We start from the raw sequence: 18723 nt of genomic DNA on the forward strand, positions 1-18723 counted from the left end.
CACTATATTTAAGGTATGTATTTTGTAAGCAACATATGTTTCTTATTTCTTTTTTATTTAATCCAGTTATACATTCTGAATTTCAATTGAAGTGTTTAGTCCCTTCATATTTAATATAATATAGATGGATTTAAATAAACTATCTTGCTTCAAAGATGTTTCCCCCAACTTGTCCTATCTTTATTTTTCTCTGCTTTCTGGCCTTTTGGGTCAATCAAGTATTTGTTATCATTCCTTTTCCCCCTTCTATTAGCTGGATAATTGCATATTATTTTGCTTTTCTTTGAATAATTTCCCTGGAGATGGCAACATAAATCTTTATCTCTTTGTAGTCTTTTATATGTTAGTAAGCTTACTATTTCGTGTTCGATGTTAAGAGCCTTGGAATTGCATTTGCTTCATACTATCTTTTGTAATACTTTACAAACTGAAAGCCATTTATTAAAACATTATTATTTAATATAGTTAATATTCACTTACATTTGTTATTTTTCTTACACTTTATTCCTTTCTGCATGTCTGTGTATCCCTCCCTCTTAATTTTCTCTCTGCTTAAATTTCTCCTTTCAGTTCACGTCTCCTGGTGAAAAATGCCCTGTTTTTGTTAGTCCATAAACACCTCCATTTTACTTAATTTTTGGAGGTTTCTTCATTATATAGAGAGTCTTAGGTTTCCTTTCAGAACATAAAGATGTAATTCTATTGTCTGAAAAGGGTGTTGTACAAACCCTTCCACCTACAACGAGAAGAGTTTGACAATTTATTTTGAAGTTATATTGAGAGGTACTAGAAAGCTACTAGGGCAGCCAGAACTCAATAGGTGAGGATCTTGCTGAGAAGAGAAAGATGTGAGGTGAATCTGACATTCTGAGCTTCATTTCCTCTCAAGGCATTTCCTAACTCAGAAGAATTACAGATTCAAAACCCAAGCAGTGAAGCACAAAGCAGTGGCCAAAACGTTGCAACACTGAACTTAGCTTGAAATGGTTTTATTGGTCTGGGGAATTACAACTTGAATATTAGGACTACAAACACTTGGGGACCCAAGGTCCTGGGGAAAGGGAAAATATATTGAGGTGAACCCCACAATCTGTGCCACTTTATGTTCCTGAGGTTCTTTATGTTCTTACACAAGTTCTTTATGTTCTTAAATGGGTGTAAGAAGGGAAGTCTCTGCCTATATATTCCCTTTGATGGTCAAAGGAGGCAAGAGGAGGTTGGCATATTGTGTACAGCTCCTCACCCATTGGAATGACAACATCTTATATATGGGATGATTCACAGATGAAGTAAAAATGTCTAACAATGTTCAAGCTCTAGGAGGTAGCTTTATATATTCTGTGAAAGAAGCTGTAGGATTTACTCTAACTCCATTCCAGACATTAGGATGCTAGGGCTTAAAACTTAGCGCTTAAGTAATTTGCACTCTCGGAACACTTGGATACTAATAGTTGGGTTGAAACTCTTCCCTTTAGGGACTGAAGTGATTCTATATTGTTCACTAGAAATCTCCAGAGCAAATTCCACAAACCTTCTTAGAAATGCTCTTCAAATATTCACACACACTCCCTCAAATTTCTATTTAACCAAAAATATCTCATGCTGCAATTTAGGTTCCTGTCTCTGGCTCTGTTCTCAGAAGGAATAGAAAAATACATGCCCCACAGTCGGTGAATAATTATATTTTTACATAGAGTGAGACCCAATTAGCTGTTCTCTTGGGAATGAAGTTTCTACAACTAGCTCATTCATGTTGAAGATAATCTGTGTTTCTCAGAAATTTCAGAAAGTGATGCTGCCTGTTTGCAGCTGCAATGTAATTTCCATTAATACAGGACCAGATGAAGGTAAATACAACTCCTTACGGGATATTGTAAAACCTGGGGGATCTATCCTCTTCTTCTTTTTCTTTCTTCCTCTTCTTTTTCCTCCTCCTTGTTGTCTTCTTACACATAGATGTGTCTGAGATATAAAGTTGTGACCAAATCTGTTTCCCTTTTTATCCTAGGCGTATAGTGGATTATGTTTCCCAGTCTCCCTTGTGTCTAGGCACTGGTAGATGATGTGAGAGCAGGAGGAGACAGAGGCCAGGGTATTTCCTTCCTTTTCCCTTCTTGTTTGGTATCTTGTTCTGTTTTGTTTTGTTTTGAGACAGGCTCTTGCTCTGTCAGCCAGGCAGGTATGCAGTAGCGTGATCATAGCTCACTGCAGCCTTGAATTCCTGGGATCAAGCAATCCTCCTGCCTCAGTCTCCCAAAGTACTGGAATATGGTCATGTGATTGAAGCCAATGAAATATGAATGTAGTGCATTTACGTGACTTATGGGAATGGCCCACAAAATTCCCCTGACTGATCTTAGCTTTCTTTTTCTCCTCACATGCGAGTTGAATAGATAGCTCTCTGTGGACAGAAGAGAGTGGAATCTTGACTCACAAAAAGCCTGGGTCCCTGATGGAGCATGTGGAAGAAGACTGCCAACCAGAACCAGTCCCATTGGTCTGTGAAGTGAATGAGAAATAGGACTTTATTGTGCTAAACCATTGGGAATTTGAACTGTTTGTCATAGAAGGTAGCCAACTGTGACTATAGAGCTACCGGAACCAGGAGCTGTAGTTGTTAGGAGCACACCGACTCTCCGAAAATAAACTGTTTGGGCTCAGATTATGGTTCTGCCACTTATACTAGTTATGTGACCCTGGGAAACTCCCTAAAGATTATGGTTCCAGAATGCACACTGGACTGGGGTATGAAGAAGAAACTCCTATTGCATTAAATCACTGAGAATTTTGAAGCTGTTCATTATAGTGATGTGCCTGCTCAGATTAAATCAGAGAGCACTGAAGATATGAAAGTCAAGACATGAAAGACTTCAAGGAAGGGCAGTATTCAAGGTTTAGAAATGTGCAGAAGAAAAGCTATTGATAACTTGCCAGTTTTCTTTATTATGAAGCATGTGGGCATGTTGGTTTGCTAATGTAACATGATGACCCTCTTTTCCTTCCTCCCGGGGACATTTAGATGTTTGCACTGCATCCTGCATGGCCTCTGTTGCTTTTTATAAATGCATTTTTTTCCTATTCTCCACTTCAATCAAAAAAACTAATGACCAAACTGATTACACTCATTCCTGCTGAATATTTCTTCAATTAGGCATTAGTATTTTTAAGCCTCTTAATAGATAGCTTTTTCTCCTCTTTTCCAGGAATTTCAATAAATAGGTGGAAGGTTTTCTTAAGGCTAAAAGCTGGCTGGAAGGCAGATCTGATGTCCATTGGGTATCTTTGGGGTGGAAGTGGGGAATATGCCTGCCTTGGCAAATGTCCCTCATTCTCAGAGGAGGCTGCTGTATACAGGATCTAACCAGATTTTCTCCCTTCCTTCTCCTAGGACCACTTTCCAGTCCCCACTTCTCATGATTATAAATGCACTCTCTCCTTCCAGTCCTTCATTTAATCTCTTTCCTTCTTGAATATAGTTGATTTTAACATCTCTAAAAATCTGAATCCAACTCTTCCCTTGCCTTTCCATAGCACTGGTCGCAGGCTTGTGACACATATTTTCTAGCACACTGAATATCTTTTAAGCATTTTCTAACTGGACAAACCTTATGTCACTTCGATTTTTGCTGACTCAGTTTTCCCATCTGACAGTGGTGCCATGGGTTAAACTGTGTTCTTCTAAAGTCCATATTTTGAACTTCCAGTGTCTCAGAACGTGGCTTTATTTGGAAATAGAGTCATTATAGATGTAATTAACTTAGATGAGGTTATTAAGTTGGGCCTTCATCCAATATATCTGGTGTCCTTATAGAAAAGGAAAATATGGACACAGATATACACAGGGAGAACCACATATAATCATGAAAGAAGAGATCCACAAGCCAAGGAGAGTAAAAGATTGCCAGAAAACAACTAGAATTTAGGAGAAATATGTGGAACAGATTTTTTCCCTCACAACTCTCAGAAGGAACCAACCTTGCTGACACCTTGATCTTGAACTTCCAGCTCCAGAACTTGGAAACAGTAAATTTCTGTTAAGTCACGCAGTTTGTGGTACTTTGTTATAGTAGCCCCAGAAAAGGAATACGAAGGAGATAACAGTATCTGTATAATTAGAATGTTCTCAGAATTTCAAGATGTGATATGGTACACATAACACAGTGTCTAAAACATAGCATGTGCTCAATATCAGCTGGTACTACTTCTGCTAGTACTTATCTACTGAACATGTCATGTCAATGACATCCTCTGTGTTATGAAGTACAGCCCTATTCTGCCTGCATCCCTGGCCTGGAAGTTTCTGATTAAAAAATTATTATGTTGGAGCCCATCTTCTTCATTAGCAAAGTGTCGCTACATGCAATGAACAATATTAATTGGTCCTTCAGACTGCTTTTCTTTGAGCTAAATGAGCCTTAAATAATTTTCTTAATGGGTCTCAATGCCTTAATGTTTTAATTATCTTTATAGTGGCAAAAAAAGGCTCTCCAAATTCTTCAGTAATAGAATCTAGAATCTGATGTGCTGCCAGCAGGAGCCAAGTCACCAATGTAATAAACAGGAAAACCATGTGGGCTATTCATTATTTGTGTGCTTTGCCAAATCCAGTATCTGCTCTTCTCTGTGCCTCGGAAGCTGACCCATGTGGACCATTTGACAGACACTCCCTTGGTGACTGGTGTCTGAGTGGGTTCGGTCACCGGGAGGCACTGGTAGATGATGTGAGGGCAGGAGGAGACATAGGCCAGGGTATTTCCTTCCTTTTCCCTCCCTGTTTGGTATCTTTTTTGTTTTGTTTTGTTTTGTTTTGTTTTGAGACAGGCTCTTGCTCTGTCACCCCAGGCAAGAGTGCAGTAGCGTAATCACAGCTTACTGCAGCCTTGACTTCCTGGTATCAAGCAATCCTCCTGCCTCTGTCTCCCAAACTGCTGGGATTACAGGTGTGAGCCCCTGCAGCTCACTTTGGCACACTGGAAATAGTTGCATCCCTCTATGATTACAGCTCCGAACAAAACACTTGCAACCCCTATCCCCTTCAACCTAGGAACAGTAAGGCTTCCTGCTGCTGCTAGTCCCTGGAGGCCTCAACATCTTTTGTTTGCTTCCATACCTCTGCAGGTAACCCTTGCATTGAGATCCCTTCACATGAACCACCTGGGATGGATTCCCTTTCTTACCTGTGTCCTGACTGATACATTCTTGAAGTTCAAAGTTGCCCCTCTCACAGATCCTGAGGCAAGCATTGAGTACAATGAGTTTATTTAGGAAGTACAGGGACCATTGTTAGGGAAGCAAAGATGTAATATGTGGAAGAGAAGAAAGCTAATTAAGGGTGAGCTGGTGAGCCAGTTATAATAGTGTGTGACTGAGGCTCAGTTCTGCTAGGGAACTCTGAGAATAGGTACAAAACAAGTGTTTCCAAATTATCTCACCTAAGAGGCCAAGGAGCTGCCCGCTCCTGAGAGATTAACTGGCAGAGAGCTGCTCTTGGGGAGCTTTAGTTCACTGAAGCCTCCAGCCTATCTTATGCCCAGACTGTATAGCTTTGCTCAGGATGGAAAAAAAGAGGCCTCAGTCCCAAGGCTGCCCAGATTGGCAGCTGAGAGCAAATGGAAAAGCTCAATGTATATGGGTGGCACTCAGAGAGCATCTACTGCATATATCAAGTCTGCATATTTTTCTTTTTTAGATACAGTGCCAAGATTCTCATTTTCAGGAAGCTTGAGTCATATCATTCCTCCTGGATATCTTCAAATGACACTTTAACTTGTAGTTTATCATTTTCCGTCTAACTTGTAAAGTATTTCCCCTGCCCAATCATGGTCCCTTGTGCTCTTTATTTTTACTGGATTTTATTCTAAAACTCCAATTTTACCATGTCATTTTGAATTCTGATTTCCTTCACTGCCTACCAAAAATATTGCTTTACATGCTGCTCATCATACAGGGGCCTCTTTGGATATTAACTGAGTCAGAGTTTCTCCAGGTTTCATGCTTTTCAAAAGTATAGGGCCAGACATAGAAATATATGGTGAGTCTGAAACCTGCACATCGTGGCTTCGGCTTCAGATATGGCCAAACACTTTCTTTGAGGCACTAGGGTGAGTTCATTTTCCATTCAGTAACATTTATTCTGCGTCCACCAGGTGCCCAGCACATAGATGCACAGAATAGGGAATCTTTGTCGCCATGAGCACTCAGAGAAACAATTACCTGAAAAAGCAATGATCTAATTGCACTGGGGTGTAACAAGTACTTGGATAAAGAGAAGCCAAGAGAGGGGTGTGTGTGTGTGTGTGTGTGTGTGTGTGTGTGTGTGTGTGTGTTATGTGTGTGCATCTGTGTGTATGCGTGTAGGGATTATCCATTCCAGAATTGAATGCTGAGCCCAGGAAGGCTCTGATATGTGGGGAAAGGGTTGGATGGATTGGCGATGGTGGGGGCAGGGACTGGTATAAGGATGTGCTAAATATTTAAGCAGACACCAAGGTGAGAGGCCAGAGCCCTTTGGGGAAATAGGAGTAGTCTAAAACTGGCCAGAGCACAGCCATGGTGGAAACCAAGGGCAGGCACAGGGTGAAAATGCAGATTTAAACACAGGGCAGACTTTGTTTCCTTCCTATTTCCAAGCTAGACTTCTTCTGAGAGTCCCATGAGGAGCCAGCAGGAAATGTCTTGCTTCAAACAAATTCTGCTTCCCACCCCCCCACCCCCCCAATACACTTTGTATTATTTAGGAGAGGACAGAGAATCTCTTTAAACTTGAGCAGCTTCTTCAAAGGAGACCTGAGATACTCCAAGGCCTATAGGAACAGAGGGAAAATGCCTGTGTGTCCACTCAATTGGTAACTAACTCTGACTCAGGTCCTTGGTTCTCCTGCTGACTGCCCATCTGTCCTGGGTGGGCACAGGGCTCCCCTGCTTGGGGCTTCTTTCCTGCTGCTGATAGCACCCTTGTCTGCCCCTGATGGCCCCTTCCTTTTGTCATCCAAGCAAAGCCAGGGACAAGCAGAGTCCAGGAAACATTGGTAATTCCTCCCAGGACACCAAGAGGTTGAAGCTCACATAGCATGAACACAGGATAGGGGTGGGGAGCAAGTCAGCGGCACTCCAACATTTCACCTGTGTAGCTCTATTCCTCAGTTTCCCCATCAGCAAAAAAAAAAAAAAAAAAAAAATCTGGAGTTGTTAAACATGTTGTCATATAAAACAATTTAGGACAGTGCCTGGCAAAAACGTGGGCTATATAAATTCTAACTTACATTTTTCTAGTTAGTCCTACTCAATGATGATTCTCAGATTACCAAGTGATAGGAGCCTCAATTAAGTATAAAGTACCACTGCACCAATGTAGCTTCATCACTGCAGATGCAGTGGCATTCATGTGGACTCAGTCATATGACTCTAAATGTGTATTCTGAATCATTAGAAAATAGTTCCATCACAATAACAACTTCATTTATATAACAGAAGTGATACTTCAAACTGTTCCCAAAGAACCGCCAGCCCTTATTGCCTTTGTTTTAATAATTAACGTCTGTAGTTGAACATTTCTCTCCTCAGGTTCTGCTTCATTTGTTTTCTGAGTCAGGAGGTGTCACTGCTCTGCAAACACGCTCCCCTCTGCAGAAACCGTGGGAGGTTCTGTCTGCCACTTCTCCGTCCTCAAACTCTGCTTCAGAAAGAGGAGGAAATAAGGTTGCAGGATAGACTCACCAGTCTTTGGCTTCCTTTCATTCTGTGGCCAGCCTAATTGTCTACTCAGCCAAATATCAATTACCAGAATTTGGTGTTACGATGACTTCAATAGCAGATGGACACTCAATTGATTGCAAGCAGACTCTTAATTATTTCTCCTCCCTCACCCCTCTTCTTCCTTTGTGTCTATATCCGGCAGCCTAACTCTCTCTTGGGTTTCCTAACCTCCCTTGCAACTTCACCAAACCAATAATTACTCGTTTCCCTGGCCTTCATGCTTCAAGTGTTTAATGATTTGGAACTCAGCAATGAAACTGCTGATAAGCAAGGGACATCTGCAGATTGGCTTGGAGAAAGCTATTTTGGTAACTTGAGCTAGAAAAATAGAGTATTCAGATTCTAAGTCTTTATCTGAAATGGCTTTCTGATCCTCTATATCCATAATTATTACCTTGGGGTTTGAAGTATCTTGGTATTAGAGTGAGTAGAGGAGTTTAACAGTTAAATCTCTCTTAGATATCTCTGCGAATTCATGTGTAGACTCCTATGTGCTTATTTATAGTTGTGCATGGAGATAACTGGAACACATCTGGGCTTCTGGGTCATTCTGAGGCACATGATTGCCAAGCAGGCCTGCAGGCATCAGAGCTCATAAGAACATTTACATATAGATGCCTTCACATGAAGATCAGTTCTTCTTTGAGGATAACAAGATGCTGTGCTCTAGATATTTGGGAAAAAAAAAAAACATACCCCTCTCCATCCTCACAAAAACACTCTTCTTTGCTCAGCCAGTCAGACAACAGTATCATAAAAATAGGAATTGACTCACTTAGGTCAGCTGATAGAAAAACTGTCAGTAGAACTGTCCCTAGTGAGAAAGGCAAAGGAGAGCTGTGGTCACAGGAAGAAGAATCAAAATGCCAGATGGAGTTGTGCCGAGGGCAGGCTGACAGCGACACACCATTTACAATGCCCCCACATGGGGTGGGTGGTGGCCGCTGTTCTTCAATGTGGACTGCTAATTCCTAGGGAGAATTACCTTCTAATGAAAATCAGCATTGGTCTGGTATATCATGTCATTTTTGAAAGAAGAAATATGTGTTTTAGATTGGGTTTCCCCAGAAGGCTGACTCTGAGATGAGGATTTGAGTGCAGGTAGTTTATCTGGGAATTAGTCCCAGGAAGCAACGGTAGGGATGTAGGGAAATAATTCAGGGAAAGGAAGACTGTCAATGCAAGGTGAGTGAAGAAGCAAGTGAGTGCAGTGGGCAACTGGGCCTCCATCCTGCTGGGGACCTTCTCTGGAGAGAAGGTAAATGTACCTCAGAGTTGATACCACTGCTAGCCCCTGCTTCCCATCCTGGATCTAGGACGCTGCAGCATTTGTCCATCAGCTCTTATCCATCACTGGTTTGAGAGGTTTGAGAGATTCTCCCAGGGGTAGTCCTCAGCATTTCTTTCCTTCTTTCTTTTTTTTCTTTTTTTTTTTTTTTTGAGACGGAGTTTCACTCCTGTTGCCAAGGCTGGAGTGCAATGGCATGATCTAGGCTCACTGCAACCTCTGCTTCCCGGGCTCAAGTGATTCTCCTGCCTCAGCCTCCTGAGTAGCTAGGATTACAGGTACCTGCCACCATGCCCAGCTAATTTTTTGTATTTTTAATAGAGATGGGGTTTCACCATGTTGTCCAGGCTGGTCTTGAACGCCTGTCCTCAGGTGATCCACCTGCCTTGGCCTCCCAAAGTGCTGGGGTTACAGGTGTGAGCCACTGTGCCCAACCTTCCTCAGCATTTCTGTCTGCCCCCACACACAGGCTCAGCAGCCAGAGAAAGCCAAGGGGCTACAGGCAGGGCAACAACATCTGTGCTCCTTGCAGCTGCCTGCTAGTTTCCTAGAAACATATTCCCGGACACGCCTAAGAAGAAATGCACTTGTTTCAAATGCAGGTGTTTCAAATGCAGGGGGCCATGAGTTACCAGGATAAAACCCAGAGTCCCAACATATAATATCTGTACCAAAAGAGGAAAGCACTTGATTACTGAGGACACTCAGACAGAGGTGGGAGAGAGTGAGGAAAGGAAGAGTGAGGGTAAAGAAGAAAAGTTGTTATTAGAATTAAAGCTTCTATAAGCTTCTAAGATTGCAAAGCCTACCTTATTATGCAGCATCATGTTTAAATCCATGTGCAAAGAAATCACTGAACGTGCCCAGGTACATAGTGGTACATACATCACTAATTGTTCAAACTTTGCTGATTATACATTCTTCCTTCCAGAGAATTAATATCGAAGCAATTGCTCACTCTGTTAGAGTACTTGAGCGTATTCAGAGTTTTTCATGTAAAAGAAAACAGCCAGATAAGAGGACCTGTTTCATCAGTATCGCTGTACAGTAACATCAAGAAATATTAAAGCCACATTCTTTGTGTGAAAGTAATGAGAAGGTTAAAGATGGCTTTTATAATTAGCTTTTGAAATTACTTGTTTGCATCACACCTTCCATATGACAATGCAAATATGCTCTCAGAATGGGATTCAGGAGTGTTAAGTGTTCATCCTCGCTACTGTATGCATAGGAGTTCATCTACAGAACTTTGGAAGGGTCAGCCTCAATTTTATTTCAATTGGCAGTTAGGTTATGTTTTATTCCATGGATGCACTTCTATATAATATAATTTAAGTTAAGGTGTTTGACACTAAAGGAATTCCAACTCTCAGTGATTTTTTTAAAAACACATGATTCGACGTCATTCATGTAATTAGTTTAGAGGGGAAATTTTGGAAAGTAATCATCACCCTAGTTTTTAAGTATTCATGATGCCTTTTTAAATAGTTGTAAAATATATCTTCACAAACTTTGGAAATTTTGGCATTTTAAAAGATGTAGGCATGGTCATGACAAAGTTCCAAAACTGAGAGGAAGGATGTTATCCTAGAAGGAGTGAGAGTTCACTTGGGCCAATCAATACCAGCTTGGCAGCTGTGTGAGCCTGACAGACAAATTCTGGATTTCTTCCATCCCCAGTTTCTTCATTAAAAATAAATAAATAAATAAATACATTACTCCCTCCCCACCAACACACAAACTCACAAAACAAAAAGTCTATATTATGGGTTTGTTAAAAGAATTAAATAAAGTACATAAAGTGACTGCCACTGTAGCAATGCTAGTTTCTCCTCTACCAGTAAATCATGGGTCAATATTATAATATATTTCCACTTTATTCTATGTGTCTTGCAGTTGAATTGAATTAAGGTTAAGCAAAGAAGAATGGCAACTTTCCTGGTTCCATGGATTGCAAATAAGTCATTTATGATAAGAGAATACAATTGATGCCTTCCTCTTTCAGGAAAGGGATAAAAGTGGCACTCCTTGTAAATCTGACATTTTTCTTGATAATCTAAGAGTGGGATAAGACCCTCTTAAAGTGATACTTGGAAACACAGATGGCAAGGAGAAACGGTTTTGGCTTTTTATTCTCCAAATGCAAAAAGTCAATGCAGAAACACAAGTTTGATTCATTGTAGTAGTTTCTCTCCTTCCTCCCTTCTGCTTCCATTCTCTCCCTCTTCATCTCTCCTTTATGTGTCCCTTTCCATCTTCCCCTCCCTCCCTTTCTCTCTCTCTCTCTCCCCTCTCTCTCTTTCTCACACACATGCACATACACTACACAATTTCCCCGTAAGTAATCCTAATAAAGCCAAAGAACAGTAATTACAGACATTTCTAACTCAAAGAGCCATATAGTTCACATTAGTGGAAACTTGTCAGTAATGAAGCATTTCAATATAGTCATGCTTAGATATTATATGTTACTGTGTTGTAATCATACATTTGCACACTAAAACCAAAAATGCTGTTGAGCAAATAAATTTTGAGCAAATAAATTTTGAGTCATATAATAAACCTCATTAACACAAAGATACATATTACGAGCAGCTTCCTACCAGTAAGGAATATAACCATGCACTCATAAAGACTTTTGCATACGCTGTGTTGAACAATGTATACTTCTAAAATAATATCTCTATCTAGTTTTCACTTCAATCTAATGTAAATAATTGTATGTCAGTTGCATAAATTTATCATTGTCATAAATCTTTGGAATTAACTGTATAGAGAATTATTCAAATCTTATGGTCTTTAGAACCTACCTATCATCAAGGTCCTTTTTTTAAGGTTTTTCAGGACAGGTTGAATCACATAAGATTTCTATTAGCTAGATGACATTTAATTGAATATAGAACAATATACTACTTACACTTTAACTTTACACTATAATTCTAGTTTTGATTTTCAATGATATATGTCCAATGAGGAATTTAAGATAAATAAATTGGACTGATATGTGCAAAAAATCTTATTATATTAAAACAACTTCTGATTGTCAACTGCAAACTATAGTTTTAAGTATAAAACAAAAGTCTATATTGTTTTTAAGTTTTAAGTAGTGAGATACAGTGATGGCCATGTGTGAGTGAGTGTGTGTGTGTGTGTGCGTGTCTGTGTGTGTGTGTATTTCAAAGAGGTGAGTTACTTTTTCTGGGAGGGTCATGGGGTACGACTTTGTATTTCTTCTCTCTTTTTGTTCAACATTTTATTTAGGTATAACATGTGTACAGAAAAGGGTAGAGCTTAAAGACTTTTCAAAAAGGGAACACATTCCTGAAACCACAGTGCAGACCAAGGAGAAAAATGCTAGAAGCCTTCCTCAAGCTGTGCCCAAGTAACCAACTCCATCAAAGGCAAACCATTATCTTGGCTTCTCTCACCAGAGATTGATTGGTCTGCTTGATTTTGAACTTGATATGTATAGAATCATTACATCACACAATTGTAAGTGTGTTTGATTCAACATTTTGTATTTGTGAGATTAATTCATGTCGTGATAGGCCATGTTCTTTCTTATTGCTGTCTAGTATATCATAGCATGACTCTACCACAATTTATAAGTTCATTTTACTGTTGATGGACACTTGGGTTGTTTCTAATTTGGGACTTTAAAAAATAATGCTGCTTTGAATGTTCAAGTACATGTCTTTTGGTGACATGTATGATGCATTACTATTGGGTATATACATACCTAGCAGTAGCATTGCTGTGTCAAAGGATATGAGTATATTTGGCTTCAGTAGAGCACTCCAGTCAGCTTTCCAAAGTGCTCAATTTACACTCCTGCCAATAGTTTGAGTTGCTCCACGTCCTCATCCACATTTCCAATTGTCAATCCTTTTATGATTGTCATTCTGGTGGGTGTGTAGTGGCATCTCATTGTGGCTTTATTTTGCATTTCCCTAATGAGCTTGAGCTTCTTTCATGTGCCTTGGTCATGTAGATCTCCTCTCTTGTGAAATATCTGTTCAAGTCCCTTGCCCATTTTCCATTAGGTTCTTATCCTTTTTCTTACTCATTTGATGGAGTTCTTTATAAATTCTGGATATGCTGAACAAATGCACTGAAATGTTTTCTTCCACTTTATGGTTTTCCTTTTCATGCTCAAAGATGTATTTGATGAACACATGTTAGTTTAGACCAATTTATGTATCTTTTCCATTATGTTATTACCTTCTATGTCCTGTTGAAAAAGTCTTTACTCCCACCAAGTTCATAACTGCATTATCCTGCACTTAGATTTACAATCTATCTGAAATTGATCTATGTGTATTGCAACTGGAGCTTGAATGGATTCTAAAAAGGGAAATGCAGTGACCTTTAATAACCCTTGCTTCTGAAGGAGAGCATTTCTTAACACTTCCAAGGAACTAAGGTAAACTTGGGAGAAACTGACCCAACAGCCACATTAATTAAGATGTGAGGGTTGGCAAACCTCTATTGAAGTCATCTTCTAGTGAATATTATCTTGTTAACTATTATTCAAAGCAAGTGAATAAAAAAGATATTGTTGAGAAGTTATTTACAAAGAAAGCACAATACCTTCTTTTCCTCTGCTGGTAACTTAAATTCTTTAAAAAAAAAAAAATTCAACTTTTAAATTCTAAAAAAATTTCTCAGTTCTATAAAAACCAACCCTCAGCATATACATGTTTAGAAAAGCTCCATAGACCAGTGTTGCCTAGTAGAAATGCAATGTGAGCCATATATGTTAACTTTAAATTTCCTAATAGCCACATTGAAATTAAATATCAAGTGAAATTAGTTTTAATAATATGTTTTATTTAACATAAAATATCCAAAATATTTTTATTTCAACATATGGCACTAGCCACACTTCAAGAACTCAATAGCTCCATGTGGCCAGTGGCTACCATACTGGGTAGCCCAGCCATAGACAGTTACGTGAATACAATGACCTCCTTTATAAATATTACAATTTACATTATCTACAGGTCAATCAATGTTATATTTATGTGACAGCCACATATTGAAAGAAGAACACAGTGGTTCTCAATGTGCAACCTCTGGACCATCAGCATAGGTATCGCCACCGGGGGTTGGGAGAAATGAAAATTCTTTTGGAATCAGGCTCTCTAGTGGGTGGGTCTAGCAATCTGTATTTCTGTTATTCTCATGTGTGCCCCAGTTTTCAAATTAGGAATAACAGACCCACATTTTTGTTTTATACAGTGACATTAACTCTGTATTATGACATTGTAAATATACTGTCTTGTCTGAAGCAGAAGCATTTTGGGGGGGTATTTAACCTCATAGTCAGGTTATCATCTCACATCTTCCAAATAGGGCTGCCCATGGCATGACAAATGGTCTACTACTCTCTGAGACAGACGTGTGGGAGAAAGTTTCTTTTTTCTATTTCCTAATGATTCTCAATTGCCACAGGCATCTATTACATTTCCAAGAAGACTTGGACCCACATAGTAATAATCAGGGCAAGGAAATTGTATTATAGAGAAAAGCAAATAACCACTTTCATCTTATTAGCTCTGTTTGTAGAAAGTGAATATGTAAAGAAGTACTTGAAGAGTTTTTTTTTTTAAATTTTCATTTTTGTGGATTAGAATATACGATCTGGGAGGATCCATTTTTACTAGATGAATATCTCTGCAGAGGCAGGGAACTTTCTCCAAACTTCTCATTGCTGTATCCCCAGCACGTAGAAGAGCCAGACACCTAGTAGGTTTTCAATAAACATTTGTTGAATGAATGAATGGATAGATGGATGCTCAATAAACCTTTTTCCATGTCTTAGATTCTGGCTAAGGAAGATAAGTTAGCTCAATTGCTAGAAATCCCTTATTATTTTAACAGAAAGTGACCTGAATCATTGATTTTCTGCCTTTTAAGTAGCATTCCCCCTTTCCCCAAAAGACTTCTTGCCATCTAAACGTTCATTTAAAGAAGGTGCAGATTTTAAGGGAAGTTCTCCTTTGTTAGAGTGTAAACTCCATAAGGGTAAATATGTTGTTTAGTTCACTGTTATATCTCTATAATTTAGAACACTGCCTATCATGTAACAGACACTCAATAACTATTTGTTGAAACAATAGATTTTATCCTTATAAAATTTAATCACAGCCCTTTTGTCTCTCCCCTCTACACACAGCCATGGAAACTCATCCATTTGTGTGTTTCTCCACAGTGTTTTACCTGCCCCAAATACCTCCAACTATGCTATTCCCTGTATCTACTGAGCTCCCACCAGTCTTCCAGACCCAGTTAAAGACTTTGGCCCTCTCAGAGAAGCTCCCCAACAACTCAAGGTTGTCTGAATCTTCATTGTCGTGTCTAAATCTCCAAGATTCTACTCCACTTAATCCAACACTTGTTAGCTAGCATGATGCCTTTCATTTACTAATTTTGCATCCTTGTATTTCATAAGCTTTCTCTTACCATATAGACTTGTGGCTTCTCGAAGGCTAGAACCATGGAATACATTTAGTTTGCTCATTAAAAAATCTTCCCCATGCCTTTATTAGTCTGTAGAACATATTAGGCATAATTATGACTTATTTTTAAAAGGAAGCTTTTAGACAATAGTTGTTTTCCAAGAACAGTCTCAGTTGACTATTGTTAGGCTGACATAATTATTAACAGCTCTCCTTTTTACTCTCAAACCAGTCTTGGTTTGGACAATACACATTTTCCCAAGTTATGGCCAACGTTAATATAGTAAAACATTGACCAATGTTTTAATACAATAAAATGTTGACATGAGCTAATTGACATGAGCCCATGATGTTAGAACTGTTTAACCATATGATAAATTTGACACATATAATGCCTTTTGCTAGATACTATCTTTACTTATTTAGATTTATAAAAGGAAGAAAAAAAATCAGATAGCATTACAAGTGGGAGAGGGCTTGATTAAGCTTACCAGAATCCTCAATATAATGCTTAGAAACCTTTCTGAGAATAAGAGGGAAAAGTGATATAACCTCTCAACTATATACTCTTTTACTTTATTTGAACTTTTAAAGCCTTTTCACACATGATTTCCTTTGATGTTTACAACATTCCTCTTAAGTAGTTCAGGGTGGTAGATACTGGTATTTCTATTTTAGACATAAGGAAAAACAACTCCATGGAATTATACCTTTGGCCAGCCAGAAAGAGAGGATAGAATAAATCCCAGTGCTTTCTATTCTAACTGTATAGCTCCTTTTCTCCCCGCCAAATGCATGGTCTTTAACTTCTTTCCCATAACCAATGATACTTACATCCATTTTCCAATAAAAACCAAACATGAATTACAAGAATCAAAAAGCACTTTATCTAAGGAATGTTTGCAGACATGCCATTTGGTTTGCTTTCTAAGCCACGGGGGTAAGAATGATTACAACTCCCATTCACCTCACACTTGACACTTTGTTAGGATGCCTTTGGCTTTGTTTCATACCAAACTTAAGGAACAGACAAAGCATGGATTTCACCTTGCTTCACTCGGAACTCAGAGAGGTTAAGAAGTGAACTCAAGACTGCATTGCCATCTAGAAGTGATGTAGCTAAGCATGACTGAAGACACCTAATTCCCACCTAGGTCAAGTACCTTTGATTTTGACCAGTGAGAATTCCACGGAATAAAATGCCAAATTTCCCATGAAGCTTATTGTAATGAGATATAACTTAATTTTAAAACACAGAGACATAACAACTGGAAGTTAACAAAACCATTTTTTGAATTTTCCCTATCTTTCCTGCATTATAAATAAGCAAGTGAAGCACTTTATAGATTCTGAGTTATTTCCATGTTTTCCGTTTTGAGTAGTGATGTTTGAATAATGCAGGGATGTAGGACACTTTGAATAAGGAACAAATCCTTAAAGAATGGTCACAACACCCTCCTCTGCATCCCCCGTACTACAACCAGATCTCTGGCTGCTGTCTTTCATGCCCTATCAGCTGTGATAAGCCACCACTATTTACATGTGTGTTTGAAATACACAGTCCTGGTTGTAATATCAGAGGTCTTTCTAGCTTAAGGGCTCAGTGTATGTTTCCCGTTCTTCAGTTACTTCTTTGGTTTTTACTGCAGACTCTCCTCGTCTCACTTTCTCCCTTAGAGAGCGGGTGCCAAATAAAATAGGCTGGGAGCTTCTTTTAGGTACTTTCCAATTGCTTCCTTTCAAGGCTGCACTTACTAGTCCCCGGGGTATGAGAAACCATCTGTATGGAAACACCAATTCCTAGTAGTAGAGAAATAGCCTTGGGTGTGTATTTTCTTCCCCTTAGTCTATTCCTTTTGAAACTTGAAAAAAAAAATATTAAGCTTGTGAGTGAAAAGAGAAGGGTTATTTTGCTGCTTCTTCTTCTTTTTTTTTTTATGTGCAGAGACTAGGATGCTCTGGGGAAGATGTGAAATCAACATATACATAAGTAACACTCCACAAAGAGCCACTCCTTCAAGCTTGGTAGGAATAAAAAAAAAACTGTACATCTCTATGATAGATAAAGAAACTTATATTTCACAAATGGGGAACCTGGAGGACTTGGGAAAAAAGTGAAATATCATGTCACATGGGGAATCAGAGTGCCTTCCCCTCTATATGCATGCATTGTGATGGAGATGTCTCAGTTGGTGAAGGATTGGAAGGGTGGACCTTCAAGCACCCAGTCCCCTCATGCCTATGGCAAACAGGGATACTTGAGAACCTCCTTCAAATTACTAAGCAGTTACCCCTGAGCTGCAAAAGGAGACAGCTAACTCAACATATCAAACTAGTTTTTTGAGTTCTAACACCAAAGATTAATTTTGCCCATTTTTGAGCTCCGTATAAACGGAATCACACATAATACATTTTTGGGGGGTCCAGCCTCTTTTGCTCAACGTAATGTCTGTGATTCATCCATGTTGTTGTGTGTATCAACAGCATGTTCTGCCAGGCACAGTGGCTCACAGCTGTAATCATAGCACTTTGGGAGGCTGAGGTGGGAGGACTGCTTGAGCTCAGGAGTTTGAGACCAGCCTGGACAACATAGTGAGAACTTGTCTCTACAAAAATAAAAGAATTAGCTGGGCGTGGTGGAAAGCACCTGTGGTCCCAGATACTAAGGAGCCTGAGATGAGGGGATTGCTTGAGACTGGAAGGTTGAGGCCGCAGTGAGCTGTGACTGTGCCACTGCACTCCAGCCTGGGTGACAGAGTGAGACTCTGTCTCAAAACAAAAGTGTGTTATTATTACTGTACCGCATTCCACTGAATGAATAAACCAAGATTTATTTCTCATTCTTCTGTTGTTGAACTTCTGGCTTGTTTCCAGTTTTGTATTACTTTGAATAGATCCATTATGCACTAGTTTTCCTTGGGCATACACTTAGGGGGGCTATTGCTGGATCATAGTATAGGCCTATATGTAGTTTTAGATGATAAAGTATCCACTAGGCTGTTCAGTTATACCAGGGAGAAGAAAATCCCAAGCAATAAAACAAGCAATCAAAAGCAAAAATACCTTAAGACAGAAAAGTCATTTTCCTTGACACAAAATAATCCAATTGCCAGTGCAGATAGGATTTGCATTTTGAAACTCATCCATCTCAAGCTACATGCTGCCTATTTGAACTTGTCTGCAGGCTAGATTCAGCACATAGGGTGCCCCAAACATGTT

General features: G+C 39.3%; 1 protein-coding gene across 3 annotated transcripts in view; it reads right to left on the minus strand.

The window, feature by feature from the left end:
* PAK5 (p21 (RAC1) activated kinase 5) overlaps positions 1 to 18723 on the minus strand; it is a 302429-nt gene that overhangs the window by 142675 nt on the left and 141031 nt on the right. The window lies entirely within an intron of this gene.

The sequence above is a fragment of the Theropithecus gelada genome, chromosome 10, assembly GCF_003255815.1.
Source record: "Theropithecus gelada isolate Dixy chromosome 10, Tgel_1.0, whole genome shotgun sequence".
Lineage (NCBI taxonomy): Eukaryota > Metazoa > Chordata > Mammalia > Primates > Cercopithecidae > Theropithecus > Theropithecus gelada.